The sequence below is a fragment of the Callospermophilus lateralis genome, chromosome 6, assembly GCF_048772815.1.
Source record: "Callospermophilus lateralis isolate mCalLat2 chromosome 6, mCalLat2.hap1, whole genome shotgun sequence".
In the NCBI taxonomy this organism is placed as follows: domain Eukaryota; kingdom Metazoa; phylum Chordata; class Mammalia; order Rodentia; family Sciuridae; genus Callospermophilus; species Callospermophilus lateralis.
In genome coordinates, this window is record NC_135310.1 from 161542490 (window position 1) to 161558698 (window position 16209).

General features: G+C 39.6%; 1 protein-coding gene across 1 annotated transcript in view; it reads right to left on the reverse strand.

The window, feature by feature from the left end:
- The window catches only part of LOC143401644 (uncharacterized), a 742139-nt gene that overhangs the window by 364929 nt on the left and 361001 nt on the right, over positions 1–16209 (reverse strand). The window lies entirely within an intron of this gene.

Sequence of the window (16209 nt, forward strand, 5' to 3'; positions counted from 1 at the left end):
GCGCTTGCAGCTTGTGTCCTCCTATATTTTGTACTTTTCCTTGCAGTATGTGGGACTTTAAAAGTGAGTTTTAATGGCAGACACCAGTGTTACTATCAAATTTTAAGGCAGTCTGCATTTGGCACCCAGACCAGATTGCTTAAGAGTTAAAAGCAATGCTGGTGGTGGGTCTAGTTACAGACCTTATATGGAAGAGCTCTTCACTGTGGCTGAGTTCCAGCCATTCTAATCCAGTAGGACAAGAATGTAGCAAAGAGGTTCAGTATAAACCTTCTGAGTATTCACAAAAACAATATAAAAATAAAATTCACTCCTCTACAGGTAAAGAATCCTTGTATCAAGTCTCATTACAAAATTTTCTTTCCTTTTTTCTTACTCTCCAAGCACAGACTTCTAGTATATAACCACCCCCAAAAAAATCTTTACATAATATTTCAAAATACAAAAATTCACAAAAACAATCCAAAAAATTCCACAAAATTGCTTTTCCCATGGGAGAGGACTGAACTTTAATTATAAAAATATATAAAAATTATAAAAATATTATATTATAAAAATTATAAAAATATTTTTTCTAAAGACAAACTATTCCCAAATACTAAAAAGTTTTATGTCAGATTTTTCTTCTAATTTACTTACTTTCTACAATTCAGCCCACAATACTCTGCAATCCTAAGCATGTTTAACTTCTGGAGAGAAATTTCAAACCCACTAAATTTCTAAAAATCACTCTGGCATCCTGTATGGGCCACCAATTTTTGAATTTCTCATAACTAAAGCACTCAGGGTCTCTCCAGGTGAACTGGGCTGCAGGAAATAATCACACAAGAGACAAAGAAATACCTTTTTCTTTAGGGCCTTGATGACCTTAAGGGTCCACAGAAAGAGAGAGCAGTGTTGAACCCTTTTATTGAGGAGAAGCCATTCAAATGAGGCAAAGGGTCAGGTTTCAGGGGGCTGAGTCTAGCTTCATGATGTCTGTTGTCAGCAGGTTGACTGACATCTAGGAAGCCCACATCCAAAGGCAGAGCAAGAGAATGGAACATACAAGGGGAATTTCCATGGAACATTCTATCCCCAAAAGGGCAAAGGAGTAGGATTACAAAAGAATAGGTGAGTGTAGTTCAACCTCAGGGGTGACACCTACATCTGAAGACACGCCTTCCTGAGCTGGGACAATGCCCAAATGACCACAAAATGTAGTGATGGGTCAGAGCCTCTTGCTTCAGGACTGGAAACCATGGGTCATTAAGAGTGACTCCCCACACTTTAACTAACTACTATACTGGATAAATGTTTGTGAAAAACTAGTTAATGGGCATTCAGAACCTGGAGTGATGATTTCTTCCAAGCCAGTGGCCAAGTAAAACAGAGAAACATGAAAATAGAAAGCTTACCTACATTGACTCTTTTGTAGATAGAGACTCTTTTGCTGATAGTCCCAAAATTAATTATGGTGAAGATTTCTGGAGGAACTTAGTTAAGATTTTCTGTGGAGGAGGGGGTGCCACTGTAGAAGATTCCTTTAGTAGCACAGTCACACTAAGGTAACTTCTGACCAGCAATTCAGCCCAGTACCCACATTAACATGGGACTGACTTGTAGATGAAGCCCCCTAAATAGGATGGCCACTGTGACAGTTCTAGAGAGGACCAGCTAAGGTAAAAAACTCCACTGCTCAATGTGAAGGAGGAGTTGAACACCTGATTGGCAGAGTACAGAGGTAGTCCCCAGTTCTTCTGGTAAACATCAAACAGTAATGAAGTTTGGGGAAAGCCTTGGCTCCTTTTATTCTGTGACTGGAGATGGCCCACTCTACTTCTTGAGAGTGTTTTTGCTTAACCCTCACTTTTCTTTTAGTTCGTTTTCACCTCACTGTCACTTCTAAGAAAGTTCTCTTGCATGACTTTTGGTGTCTGACTTGAAATTTTCTTTCGCTGTAACCCAAGAGCTGGGGTTTGGAGTTTCAGCTCTCTGCTTTCCTGTGAACAGGGAGGTGGGCTTCTGAACTCGCTTTTCTCCTCTCCACTGCATAATGCCACAGACCTCCTGACAGCTATGGGAACAGGTTTTATCCAGTAACAGCTGAGAGTGGAGAAAGGGTGGAGATTCACCAGAAACCTAGGAGCTGGCACCACCTCTGAGCAGTGAGCAGCGACTGGCGGGGCGTGGACATCTGGGGTGTGGCCACAAGGGGGCGGGGCCTCACCGCTATCTTTGATGCCCTCCCTCCTCCTTCAGGGTGAGAGGCGAGCTTTCTCCTCATGACTAACCCTGGACACTGTGGGTCACCCCTCAGAAAAGGGCAGAGCTTCCTTTTCCTCACAGCTACCTCTGGTGAACGCCTGTGAAACTGTGAGTCATGTCTCTAGGGATGCCTGGAGCTCCCTTCTTCTCAGACCTACCTCAGGTGGATGCCTGGCTTGGGAACACTGTGAGCCATGCCTCTAGGGATGCCTGGAGCTCCCTTCTCCTCAGAGCTACCTCAGGTAGACACCTGGCTTGGGGACACTCTAGGTCATGTCTCTAGGGATGCTGGAGCTCCCTTATTCTCAGAGCTACCTCAGGTAGACACCTGGCTTGGGGACACTCTAGGTCATGTCTCTAGGGATGCTGGAGCTCCCTTATTCTCAGAGCTACCTCAGGTAGACACCTGGCTTGGGGACACTCTAGGTCATGTCTCTAGGGATGCTGGAGCTTCCTTATTCTCACAGCAGCCTCTGGGAGACACTTGACTTGGGGACACTGTAGGTCATGTCTCTAGGGACGCCCCTAGCTACCTTCTCCTCAGACCAGCCTGCGGGAGATGCCTGGTTGGGGAACACTGTGAGTCATGTCTCTGGTAACTCCTGGAACTCCCTTCTCCTTAGAGCTACCACAGGTGGATGTCTGGCTCAGAGACTCTGTGGGTCATGTCTCTAGGGATGCTTAGAGTTCCTTTTTCCTCAGAGCTACCTCAGAGAGTCACCTGGCTTGGGGACACCATGGGTCATGTCTATGGATGCCTGGAGCTCCCTTCTCTTCACAGCAGCCTTTGGGAGACACTTGACTTGGGGACACTGTAGGTCATTTTTCTAGGAACATCCAGAGTTTCCTTCTCCTCAGAGCAGTCTCTGGGAGATGCCTGGCTTAGGGACACTGTGGGTCATATCCCTAGGGATGCCTGGAGCTCTCTTCTCCTCAGAGCTACCTAAGTTGGCTTCCAGGCTTGGGGGCAGTTTAGGTCATGTCTCTAAGGATGCCTGGAGCTCCCTTCTCCTCAGAGCTACCTCAGGGAGACACCTGGCTTAGGGACATTGTGGGTCATGTCTCTAGGGATGCCTGGAACTTTATTCTCCTCAGAGCTGCCTAAGGGCGACACCTGGCTTGGGAACACTGTGGGTCATGTCTCTAGGGATGCCTGGAGCTCTCTTGTTCTCAGAGTCGTCTGAGGGAGATGCCCTAGAATCTTCTGGAATGACCAGCAGTAGATGTGGTAAATGTGTTATTGATGAGGAAAGAGCCCCATCTTGGGACTAAGAGCTGAGGATGGCCTGGCTGTGTGCCCTGCTCCTTCACTATTTCATTCAGGCTGGCTGTACAGCAGGCCTTAGGTTGTGACCCTCATCTTTTTAAAAAAATTTACAGTATGTATATATTGCAATAATTTAAAATAAACTTTAGTTGTAGTTGTAGCTAATATCTTTATTTTATTTATTTATTTTTATGTGGTGCTGAGGATTGAACCCATTCCCTTGAATGTGCTTGGCAAGTGTTCTACCACTGAGCCCCAGCCCCAGCCCCTCATCATCTTCATACAGTTACCCAGGTTTTTCCCAGAGAACCTATATAGGATGAAAGAGGAATGATGAATGAGGTTTCTAAGCCCAGGAGGGACTTCATTACTTGTTTTCTGTATTGTTTAATTTTTAATATTATTTTTGTTGTCAATGGATCTTGATCTTATTTATTGATACGTGGTGCTGAGAATCAAATTCAGTGCTTCACACATTCTAGGCAAGTTCTCTGCCACTGAGCCACAACCCCAGACCTCCTTATTGTTTTAATTCTTCTTTTTTTCAGTGTCAAAGTAGTAGAAAAAATATAAAAATATGGAAAACACATGTGTTAACAGCCCACTACTTTGTTTCAGTTTAGTATATTATTTATAACAAATTTATTTATTAAAAATGTATTCCAGGGCTGGGGCTGTAGCTTCCTGGTTTGACCCTCAGCACCACATATAAATAAATAAAATAAAGGTATTTGTTTGATCTACACCTAAAAATACTTAAAAAGTTTATTCCATGGCTTTCATGGAACTAAACTCATGAACCATATTTTTCTTTGGTTGAGAAAATTCCAGTTTAATTGTCAGTATATGTGCATTTTTCCTCTTTTGAAAATGTTTTTATTAGTGCACTTTTCTAATACATAATAGTGTCTGAGGGAGATGTATGTGGACATGGATGGGATAGAATTTGTTCAATTTCCATTATTTCCATTTTTCCTCTCCACTTCTTTCCTCCTGATCCCCTTTCTCTAGTGGTCTTCCTTCTATTTATTTATTGTCTTATAAAATTTGTGGTTTATAGATATACATGAAGGGGGGGTTCACTGTGGTATAGTCGTATATGTACTTACATTGTTTGATCAGTTTCATTCTGCAGTTCCTTTCTTTTCCCATCCCTCTTCTTTCCCCCTACATTCCCTTCTATTCCACTGACCTCCCTTCTACCTTCATGGGATCTTCCTCTTTTTATATTTCCTTATTTATCTCTAGTTTCTGTATATAAGATAAAACATTTGACCCTTGACTTTCTGAATCTGGCCTATTTCAATTAGCATGATGTTCTCCAGTTCCATTTATTTACCAGCAGATGCAATAATTTTCTTCTTCTTTATGGCTGAGTAAAACTCTGTTGTGTATATGTATACTATGCTTTATTTATCTGCTCATCTGTTGATGGACACCTAGGATTGTTCCATAGCTTGGCTACTGTGAATTGTGCTGGCTTAAACATTGATATTTCTGTATTACTATAGCATGCTGATTTTTGTTCTTTTTGATAAATACCAAAGGTGGGGAGGTGTGCAGAGCTGGATCATGTGATGGCTTTATTTCTAGTTTCTTGAGGAATCTCTGTACTGCTTTCCAGAGTGGTTACACTAGTCTTCAGTCCCACAAATAATAGGTGAGTGTACCTTTCTCCATATCCTCACCAGAGTTTGTTATTTTTTTTTTGTATTCTTGATGTTTGCCATTCTAATTGGAGATGAAATCTTATTGTAGATTTGATTTGCATTTCTCTGATTGCCAGGGATGTTGAACCATTTTTTATATATTTTTTGGCCATTTTTATTTCTCCTTTTGAGAAATGTCTGCTTAGTTCTTTCACCCTTTTTTATTGAGCTATTTATTTTTCTGTTGCTAAGTGTTTTGAGTTATTTATATTTCTGGATATTAATCTGTTGTTGGAAGAGTAGATGGAAAAGATTTTCTCCCACTCTGAGGGGCTCTCTTCATGATCCTATTTCCTTTACTGGGAAGAGCATTTTAATTTGAAGATACTCCACTTATCGAGTCTTGGTTTTACTTTTTGAACTTTATGGATCTTGTTAAGGAAGTCAGTACCTGCACCAATATGTTGGAGAGTCAGGTTTCTGTGAGCCCAATCTAGCTTTTTCACTAACTTACATCTTCATTTTAGAAATCAATTATCATTAATTGATTGATCTATAATAAATAGCATCTTATATTTTAGTTTTCAAGTGCTCTACAGCTTCTGCCAAAATAGTTCATTGTCCATAAACATTTTAATGCATTTAAATGATGATAAAGATGAATGTAGAATAAAAGGAATTGGGTTTCATAATAACAATGTATCCCTCTCCTTAAAAAATATTTTATTAGTACTGGGGTTTGAACTCAGGACTTCATACATCCTATGTAAGTGCTCTACCATCTATAAGTGAGCAACACCCTCACTTCTTTTGTGAGACAGGATCTTGCTAAATTGCCCAGACTGACCTCAAATTTAGGATTTTCCTTTCTCTGTCTCCATAGTAGCTGGGATTATGGGTGTATACCATCATGCCTGGGTCCCTTCTTCTTTCAGTGAAATACCTGCCACTTCCATGCAATTTAAGGTCTCTGGTAAAGAGAAGGCAGTGGTGGTGGATGGCCCAGGGAACTTCTGCCCCATATTCAGGGAAGCTGCTGGTGCCTATTGTACCAGGTGGAGGGTGGTGGGTCAGGCAAGCTGTCACTGCCTCTGCCCAGCTCAGTTAAGTTTACCTGGTGTGAGTTGTTGGGATGGAAGGCTAGAGCTAGTGACCACCATGGCCACTATTCCTCATCACCTGTTGTCCCTTCTGTCAGCTTCAACCCTCCTCCAGACCCTTCCTCCAGGCCCTGCCTCCCTTCTCTTGACCCTACCCCATCCTCCAGACCACACCCTTCACAGGCTCTACCCTAGACCTCTCCCCCAAGGCCCCATCCCTTCTCCAGGCTGTGTCTCTTCTCCTGACCCCTGCCCTGTCCAGATTGTGGCCCTCCTCCAGATCCTACCCTGTTTCCAGGCCCCACTCTTCTCCAGACCCCACTCTCACAGCCACAGATCAGTGCACTAATTGATAGTACATTTGCAGTGGAGCACAAAATAGCCTGTTGTATAAACATTGACAGTCTATAGTGGATGAAATATCTTGACTATATCAGGCTTTGATGAAACATAAACTGAATTTAGGAAAGTCACCTCTTTTCTCTAGATCATAAACATTTAAAATAAAATCAGTATTTGTGAAAGGTCAGGTAACACTCAGCTTTGAGCCCTAATAATCCCAGAGTCTTTTCCAGTGGGAGATCTCTAAGCAGCAGTTCAAAATTTTCTATGCTAATTGATTGATTGAGTTTTCCTATTTTAGTTGATTTGCAATGTCTGTATTTACCAAGAGATGACCCATGCCCCATATCCTCCAGGCTTTCTGTTCTGTGCAGTAGGTTTCTCCTATTCAATTTTTAATTTCTTCTCTTTTTTTCCTACAGAATTCTTAATCCTATGAACTACTGCTGTTTTCCATATTTTTTAAAATATGCTTTTAGCTCTCCTGTTTTTCATTGAGAGAATTGTCTTGTTTGAAAATTCTTATGATAATCTTAAATGATTTCAATTATTTTCTGCTTATTAAGATGTCTTTGGGGGCTGGGTATGCAGCTCAGTGACAGAGCACTTGTCTAGCAATTGAGAGGCTCTGAGTTCCATCCCAGCACAACACATACACACACACACACACACACACACACACACACAATGTCCCTTGACAGAACTCAAGCATCAGGGGTATCCAGAGATATATTTAAAAACAATGTATTTACACATATACACCACAATATCTCTTCCAGATTTAGATGAAATTATTCTAAGAAAAAATTTCAATGTCAACTATTATATTGCATGAGTTTTAAAATCCTTGTAGATGAAATTTCCTCAAGACTCAAATCATTACAATGTGTATGAGACAAGTCAATAGCTGAGTTTTGTTATTAAGAAATATTTTTACTAAAATGTGGATGTGTTTGGATGTGTAACCGATGTGATTCTGCAATCTGTATATGGGGTAAAAATGGGAGTTCATAACCCACTTGAATCTAAAGTATGAAATATGATATGTCAAGAGCTTTGTAATGTTTTGAACAACCAATAAAAAAGAAATATTTTTACTAAAAATAAAATTTTTAAATGGACATTTTCTTTTCTACCTTTCAATATAGAAAGCATATCCCTATGTCTTACTAAAGTCCTACATTTTTTAATTTGTTTATTTATTTTTATGTGGTGCTGAGAATCAAAGCCAGTGCCTCTACCACAGAGCAACATCCTCAGCCCCTAAAGTTTTACATTTATAAAATGTTAGTTTTTTTATTCATTGCAGGCAAAAGATTGGGTCTTCTAATGAGCATGAAGCTTTATATATTGTCAGGAATTCTTGTTGGATAACTCTATTTGTGTTTTATTTCTGTTCAAAGTATCACTTAAAAATATACCATTGTGTTTTGAGTTCAGAAATTTGAATTTCTTCTTTTAAGGTTATATGTTTATTAATACTTAGAGTTATTTCATGTGAAGTGCCATAATTACATTTTATCTTAATGTTTGTGCCCCTATGTTCTTAAAGTTGGCTTTTAGAAGCAGAGTTGAGTATATCACATATCTGCTGGGTTTATTAGAAAAGTGCATATTATCATATTTAAAATGTTATCATATTTAAATTAGTAGAAGCAAAGGTTAGATATGTTAGTATTGTGAGCTGAAAAAAGTAGAGATTTACTTTAATAATTTTGGGAATGTTGACATAATGGCTTCTTTGCTATTCTACTCCTGCTATGGTTGTCTATGACCAGATGTCTGGCCTGGAGAATTTTTTTTCACACTGGGTGTTGAACTCAGGGCCTTGTATGTGCTTGGCAAGCACTTAGCTACATACATCCCCAGCTCTTTTTAAAATTTAATTTTGAGACATGGTCTTACTATATTGCCCATATGGGCCTCAAATTTATGATTCTCTTGCCTTAGCCTCTCAAGTAACTGGGATGACAGGCATGTGCCTGGCATGTCCTGGAGGATTTTGATGCCAAAATTAACACATGTTTCCAATGTGTTGATAATTTCATAAGCCATATTGTGTCCATTTTTCTTTTCAACAGTCAATAAAGCCTTTTTTGTTTTTTCAATGGTATGCTTTAATATGAACATGATTTATGATGTGTCCCTGCTGTTTATGATAGTCTAGTTATGAAATTCACAGTAAGAGTATTTTGATTCTGATAGTCTCAATGGTGTTTCAGGTCCTACATATTTTTCTGGAAGCAGTGATTATTCATTTCCTATTTGATTACACAAATAAGGCACAATTTTTTTTTTCTTTTGTGGTGCTGGGGGTTGAACCTAGGGCTTCCTGCATGTTGGGCAAACTCTCTTCCACTGAGCTGCATTGACAGCTCCATAGATCCTTTAGTAATCATTAGCTTCATAACTAGCTAAAGTGATAATAAAATTATATAGAAGTTCTACTGAATTTGAAACATTCAAGAGTCTGGACATCTAATAATTCTTTATGATTTCTAAAGAGTAGAGTGTTGTTTCATAATGTAACAGCATCTAAGATCAGGCATGGATGGAACTGCCACCTTCATAACTAGCTAAAGTGATAATAAAATTATATAGAAGTTCTTCTGAATTTGAAACATTCAGGAATCTGGACATCTAATAATTCTTTATGATTTCTAGAGTGTTTTTTCATAATGCAGCAGCATCTAAGATCAGGCATGGATGGAGCTGCCACCTATGCTCTTTGTGTCTCACCATTTCCTTCAGAATGTCATGGAGGAAATGAACCTTTGTGTCTTTTTAAACTCTTCTGCTCTCAAGGCAGATTGGTTTCCAATATTGTTTACATTTTTCTTTTCATTGAAGTGTTTGGGCATCTGATAGTTCCTTATGATTTTTAGAAAGTAGATGTTTTCCCATAATACAGTAGCTCTAAAGTCACTTTGGACTGACTGCAACCTGCACTTCTCTGGGCTCACCACTTCTTGCAGAACACCAGGAAGATTTACACTGGTGACCTTTTAAACTCTAATGTCCAGAAGATATCACTCATCATCATTGCCAGTACTGTTATCTTTTTCTTTTCTTTGACTATTTGTCTAGGGAAAATATTTTATTTTATTACTGCTAAAGGGTATGCATAGAAACAAAATAAAGACAAGGATTCTTTGGGATAACAAATCCAAAGTCAAAGTGAGTCAACTTGCCATTGGAACATGTATTTTTACAAAGCCTCTCTTTTGATAAAATTCAGCCATGAGTTGAAATAGAATCTCATTTTTTCTCTAGTCTAAAATGATCAAGTTTTTAGAAGTACCTAGTGACAGCATAAAAATATAACAAGTTCACATGTGTGTTGTTACTTCAACACAGAACATAACAGAGGCACTTGTCTTGAATTAAATATTAGCTTAAGTTATTTGATTTTTGTGTTATAATAAATTTTGTGTTCATATTAAAATACAGAACTAGCTAATAGTGTCATTTACCAGTAATTAACTATGCAAATAATTAAGCAAACAGGTGTTTCTGAAAATGTAGCCATGTTTTTTAAATTTATTTTTTAGTTTTAGGTGGACACAATATCTTTATTTTACATTTATGTGGTGTTTAGGATCAAACCCAGTGCCCTGTGCATGCTAGGCGAGCCCTTTACCACTGAGCCACAACCCCAGACCAAAATTGTAGCCATGTTTAAGGTTTTATTTGAGTATCTTTATCTTTATACAGAAATTTCAAAGAAAGCCTCAACCTGATTTTTCCCTTGCGATGACTTATGTGCACTATCTCATATGTGTTAACATCTTAGACCATTTGTCATTGAAGAACAAATACTAGTATGCTATAATTAACTAAAGTTTTATTTCCTTTGGATTCTCAGTTCTGCCTCTTCCTGTTCCAGGACTCCATCCAGGACCCCAAATTATGTCTAGTCAACATGTCTCCATAGACTCCTCTTGGGTGACAGTTTCTCTGAACTTCCTTGTTCCAGTGACCTCAGCACCATGGGGAGGACCTGTCAGGTAATTTTTAGATTATTCTATGTGGGAGACCAACCTTACATGTGACTGAGTTACACTCCCCAGCTGGGTGCTGATGTGTTCAGTGTCTAGTGCATGGGTGTGTCTTGCTATAGCCCCATAGGTGAAGCCACGCTCACCTGTTCCTTTGTAATATAACCCTTTGCCCTGTTTAGAATAGAATCTTCCATGGAAGTGCCTTGTGTGTCCACTGTCCCCTTCTCTTACTGTGCCCTTGTGTGTGGCCTACCCAGGTGTCAGTCAACCTGCTGACAGTGGACATCATTAAGATACTCAGCCCCCTGAAACCTGACCCCTTGCCTCATTTGAATAGCTTCCCTCAATAAAAGGGGTCAGTGCATGCTCTCGCTCTCTCTCTCTCTCTTTCTGCAAACCCTTAAGGTCAGAGGAGCCATCACAGTGACCCCAAAGAAAAAGGTATTTGTGTCTCTTGTGTTGTTATTTCGTGCAGCCCAGTTAGCCCAGTTTAACTAGAGTGACCCCTGAGTCTTTTAGTCGTGAGAACAGAAACCCGGCAATTCTACTTTGGGGTTTACTTTTTTCCCTCACATTTAGACTGGGGGCCATGTGTCTGGGGAAGCAGTCACAGAGGTGGAGAGCTGAACTGTCATCTCAAACCCTCAAGGTTAATGTCATTTTAGTGTGATCATCTGGCTGGTGGAGTGCTTTTCATGTTTCTTATTTTTCTCATATTTAGCCTGGGGCTGTGGGTCTGGGGGAAGCAGGTCACAGAGGTGAACAGCTGCTCTGTCATTTCAGACCCTCAAGGAGAATATCATGTTAGTACTAACTGTGCTCACCTGGCTGAGGAGTTACTGTTCTCTGCATGTCCACATTGTCTGTGTTTTCTGGAGGAAGTCATTATACAGGGCCCACACTTAAGGAATAGGGAGTTAGCTTCGCTCCTCCTGCCTTAGTTATCTGGTATGCTTCTGCACAATAGGTTTCTGCACAAGAAAATTGCATATTGAAAATAATTTATCTCAGTCTACAGCTTGTCTTTTTGTTCTCTCTTTTACATACTCTCCGATATTAATAAGATATGTACACTGTTCCCTCATAGTAATATAAAATTTAATTCTTTCATGTGATGCTGGGGATTGAACCCAGGGCCTCACATATATCAGACAAGTGCTCTACCACTAAGCTATACCCCATCTCTGTAAAAATCTCCCAGGCTGGCTTTGAATTTGCAATCTCCCTGCTCAGCCTTTTGAGTAATTGGGATTCTTGGCATGCAACACTACACTTGGTAAAAACAGATTTATAAAGAACATGTTATCAATATTTTCTTCTGTCAATTTCGTTTTTTTTAATATTTATTTTTTAGTTCTCAGTGGACACAACATCTTTGTTGGTATGTGGTGATGAGGATCGAACCCAGGTTGCACGCATGCCAGGCGAGCTCACTCCCGCTTGAGTCACATCCCCAGCCCAAGTCAATTTCCTTTTAGTATTGTGTGTTAAAACTCATCACCAAGGGCTAGGGATGTAGCTGAGAACTAGAGAGATTGTCCAACATGTGTATGGCCCTGCATTTGATTCCCAGCTCCGAACACACACACACACACACACACACACACACTTACCACTCTAAGATTACATGGATTTTCTTCTGTTTCTGTCTCAAATTTTAGTTATGAACTATTAGGAGTCAATTTTTGTAGGAATTTTGGTTTGTATATACATTCATTTTACTGAATATAGTTTCCAAAAGCTTGTTTAATCACCACTTTTAGACAAATAGTGGTTAATGGGTTTAATTTCCAAAGTCATGGCCTTGAAAAATGTGGATACAGAACTGAAGTTCATCTATTTCCCAGAAATGCCAGAGGGGGGCATGAGTGCACCTCTGAACTGCAGTGTTCTTCACTGAGTCCCAGTGGCCACCAGAGGGCATGCCACCTTCCCGGACCCAAGAGTAACATGCTACTTATATGACAATGTGATACTGCTAATGTGTTACTTATAATGCTAATGCATTATTCATATAGTGACTTTTGATTCTAACATGTCCTCATGTGGCCTCTGATAGTAATATAGTGCCCATGGCTATATTACATTCAGCCCTATCATCTTTAGCATTAGCATCATGTCCACACTGTGGCCTCTAATATTAATGTAATATCCATATTGTGGCTTCTAACAGTAATATAATATTTATATGGTGGCCTTAGATGCTAATATAATATCAGAATCATACTCACTAATATAAGAATCATACTCTCTAACATTAATAAAATATGCACACTGTGCCCTCATAGTAATATAATGACTGCCCTGTGGTTTTTAATTTTAATGTAATGTCCAAACTGCAGCCTGTAATACTAATACAATATCTACACTGTAGCCTCTAATATTAATATACTATTTACATTTTTGTTAGTGGAATATCCATATTATAGCATCTAAGACTTATATAATATCTGCCTAGTGGATTTCAGTGCTAATATAATCTCCATAGTATAGCATCTATACCTGATTTAATAACTGTCCTATGGTCTTTCATAATAATGTTTATTGTAGGACAACCGAGGTATTTATACATTTTACACAGCTTATCTTAATTAGCATAAACTAGATACAGCAGTCAACCAATAAGGAATCTCCACACTTAATGGCTCGCTTCTGTTACTTCACAAACCACTCCCTCTGGCATTTTGCCAGGCGCCGTCCAGACTTATTTACAGACTCTAACATTTCTCTGGCAAAATAACAGGTGCCAATCTGACTTGTTTACAGACCTTAACATTTCCCCCTTTTGTTTAATTAAAATAAGGACCATAGTGTTTTTTACAGAAACACCATAAATAACCTGCTAGAAACAGAAAGGGAGGATACAAAATGCTACAATACCAAGCCAATTGATGGCTCCATGCAAGAAGCCCTTGGAAAAATTATATCAGCAATGACACCATTAGCAAAGATACCGAGTTACAATTTGTTGTAGATTACAGTTTGTTGTCTCAGTCCAGATAAAGCAGTGTCTCAATAGATTAACTCACAGTCCAGGTAAATCACAGTCCAGGTAAGTTCTGCAGGCAGCTAGGTTAAGTTGTAGCACAGAAACAGCAACAGCTCCGAAGTCTCATCGGGTTCTCAGCCGAAGTTTCTTTCAGTTCTCAGCCGAAGTTTCCTCCAGTTCTCAGCAATACTGTAAATTCTTTCACCTTTGTTTTCACTGGCACTGGGATGAAGGCAGGAACTCCAGATGGCTAAAGAAAATCCTGTAGCATTTCACTAAGAAAACAACCTTCTGAACAATTTAGTATATATCTCAAGGTTTTTTACATTTGAAATAAGCCTTAATAGTGCTCATTACTCATCAGCCTCCAGGTGTGAGACCCATTGTAGTTACTGGCATTGGAAATGATCAAACTTCAGGGACACCAGTAGCATCTTCTGCCAGCTGTAGCATCCCGGGCAGCCCCAGATGGCCCTGGGGAGAGTCCCAGACTCAAACTGCTTCCGGGCACAGAGAGAAAAAGCTTGCAAGACTGTGCCTCCAGGTCAGGTCTAGATTTTGGCTCACAGTGGCGATCCGCTCCCCCGGGCAGGGGGGCGGGGAAGAGCCGGCAACTGCCGCTTGGAAAATTCTTGTTGTGCCATGATCGGCTTGGGCATGTGGCAGCCGCCTTGTTGTTTCACGCACCCTCCGGTATCGAAAAGTATTCAATAATAGCCTTTTGCTGCAACTTTTTTCTTGATAATCCTTCTTCTGATCTTTCTTTTTCTTTCTGACTAGAGTTTCTGGGCTTTTATCAACACATGCCCTAATTATTCTTGGTTCCACTGGTGTGCCTTTTTCCCTTATCAATTTACTTCTCACCCCTTCCATATTTTCATCACAAAGACAATACAACATTTCAAGACAAAACAAGACACAAACATACTGCATCAATCTTCTCCATTTTCTCGAAATGGCCATTTTTCCTCTCGCCCTATCTGCCTAGGGACGAGCAGATTGCTCCCGTCCTATCTATGGATGGGCAGCTTTTTTCATCACTTACCCCCGAGTGTCCCGGGGCTCCCCGTAACGGGCCACCATCTGCCACAGCCCGGCTGGCTGGGCAAAATAACCGGGGGGTGACGAATAACTTGTGTACATTGATGCAGCAGGAATAGGAGCCGTTTATTGTAGGACAAGCGAGGTATTTATACATTTTACACAGCTTGTCTACTTAGCATAAAATAGATAACAGCAGTCAACCAATAAGGAATCTCCAGACTTAATGGCTCGCTTCTGTTACTTCACAAACCACTCCCTCTGGCATTTTGTCAGGCGCCATCCAGACTTGTTTACAGACTCTAACATTTCTCTGGCAAAATAACAGGTGCCAATCTGACTTGTTTACAGACCTTAACACCTAAACTTTGGCTTCAAGAATAATATAACTTGTCAATATAATAGCTCCCTATGGCCTTTGATATTAATATAATATCCATACTATTTATTCTAAAACTTATACAATAGCTTCTATGTGGCTTTGAATATTAATGGAATATCCATGCTATTGAAACTAACACTTATAAAATATCTGAGCTGTGGTCTTTAATACTAATATGAAATTCTTATTATATCATATAAAATTGACACATTAGTTTTCCTATGGCCTTCAATATTAATATGATATTCATATTTGAGCATTTAAAACTAATACTAATGTGATGCCAATATATAATACCTAAAACTGATATAATAGCTGCCCTGTGTTATTTAAGTTCATGTTATACTCATCCTGTGTGTTCTAAAATTAATATAATAGCTACCTTATTAGCTTTAATGCTAATATTATGGCCATACTAGAGAATCTAAAAGTGACACAATGGTTTCCCTGACCTTTAATACTAATTGATATCCATACTAGAGCATTAAATGTAATATGATAGTTGCCATGTGGCAATTATTATGTTATTCATACTATGGCATCTTATATTAATATAATATCTGTATTGTGGCCTTTAACACTCATATAATAGGCATACTGTTATCTAAAACTGATGTAATATTTGCCCTGTGACCTTTAATACTAATATAGTCTCCATAATAACAACTATGCTGCCCTGTTGTCTTTAATATGATATTTACTACTAGAGCATCTAAAAGTAATGTATTAGCATTAAAGCTGAGAGCCATAGCCAAGTAGGAATGACGCATGACATTTTGGTTTGAAAGGTGACCCTGCTCAGGGATTAGGGCGGCTCCAGGTTTAGAGTGGATTCTGCTGGGAATAGGGCAGCTGCAGGATTAGGGCGTATCCTGCTGCCTCAGGCACCTGCTCCTTTAGAGTTCCCATTGAGTTCTGAGAGTATTGGTACGCAGAGCCCAGGGGAGGGAGTGTATTTTCCCAGAACGTGCGTGTAAAGTGTCGGTGAGAGTTCGGGAATAAAGAGTTGCTGTTTGAATCTACAAGGCGTTTGTGGTGGCTGGGTTATTTTGTGCTGAGCCAGACTGCGGCATTTGGTGGCCCGTTTCATTCAGTTTCGGTTTTGTTTTGTGTTGTCTTATTGGGTTGTGTTATCTTTATAGTAGATTAGAAATTAGTAAAAAACAAACTGAAAGAGTGTTAAGTAAATTG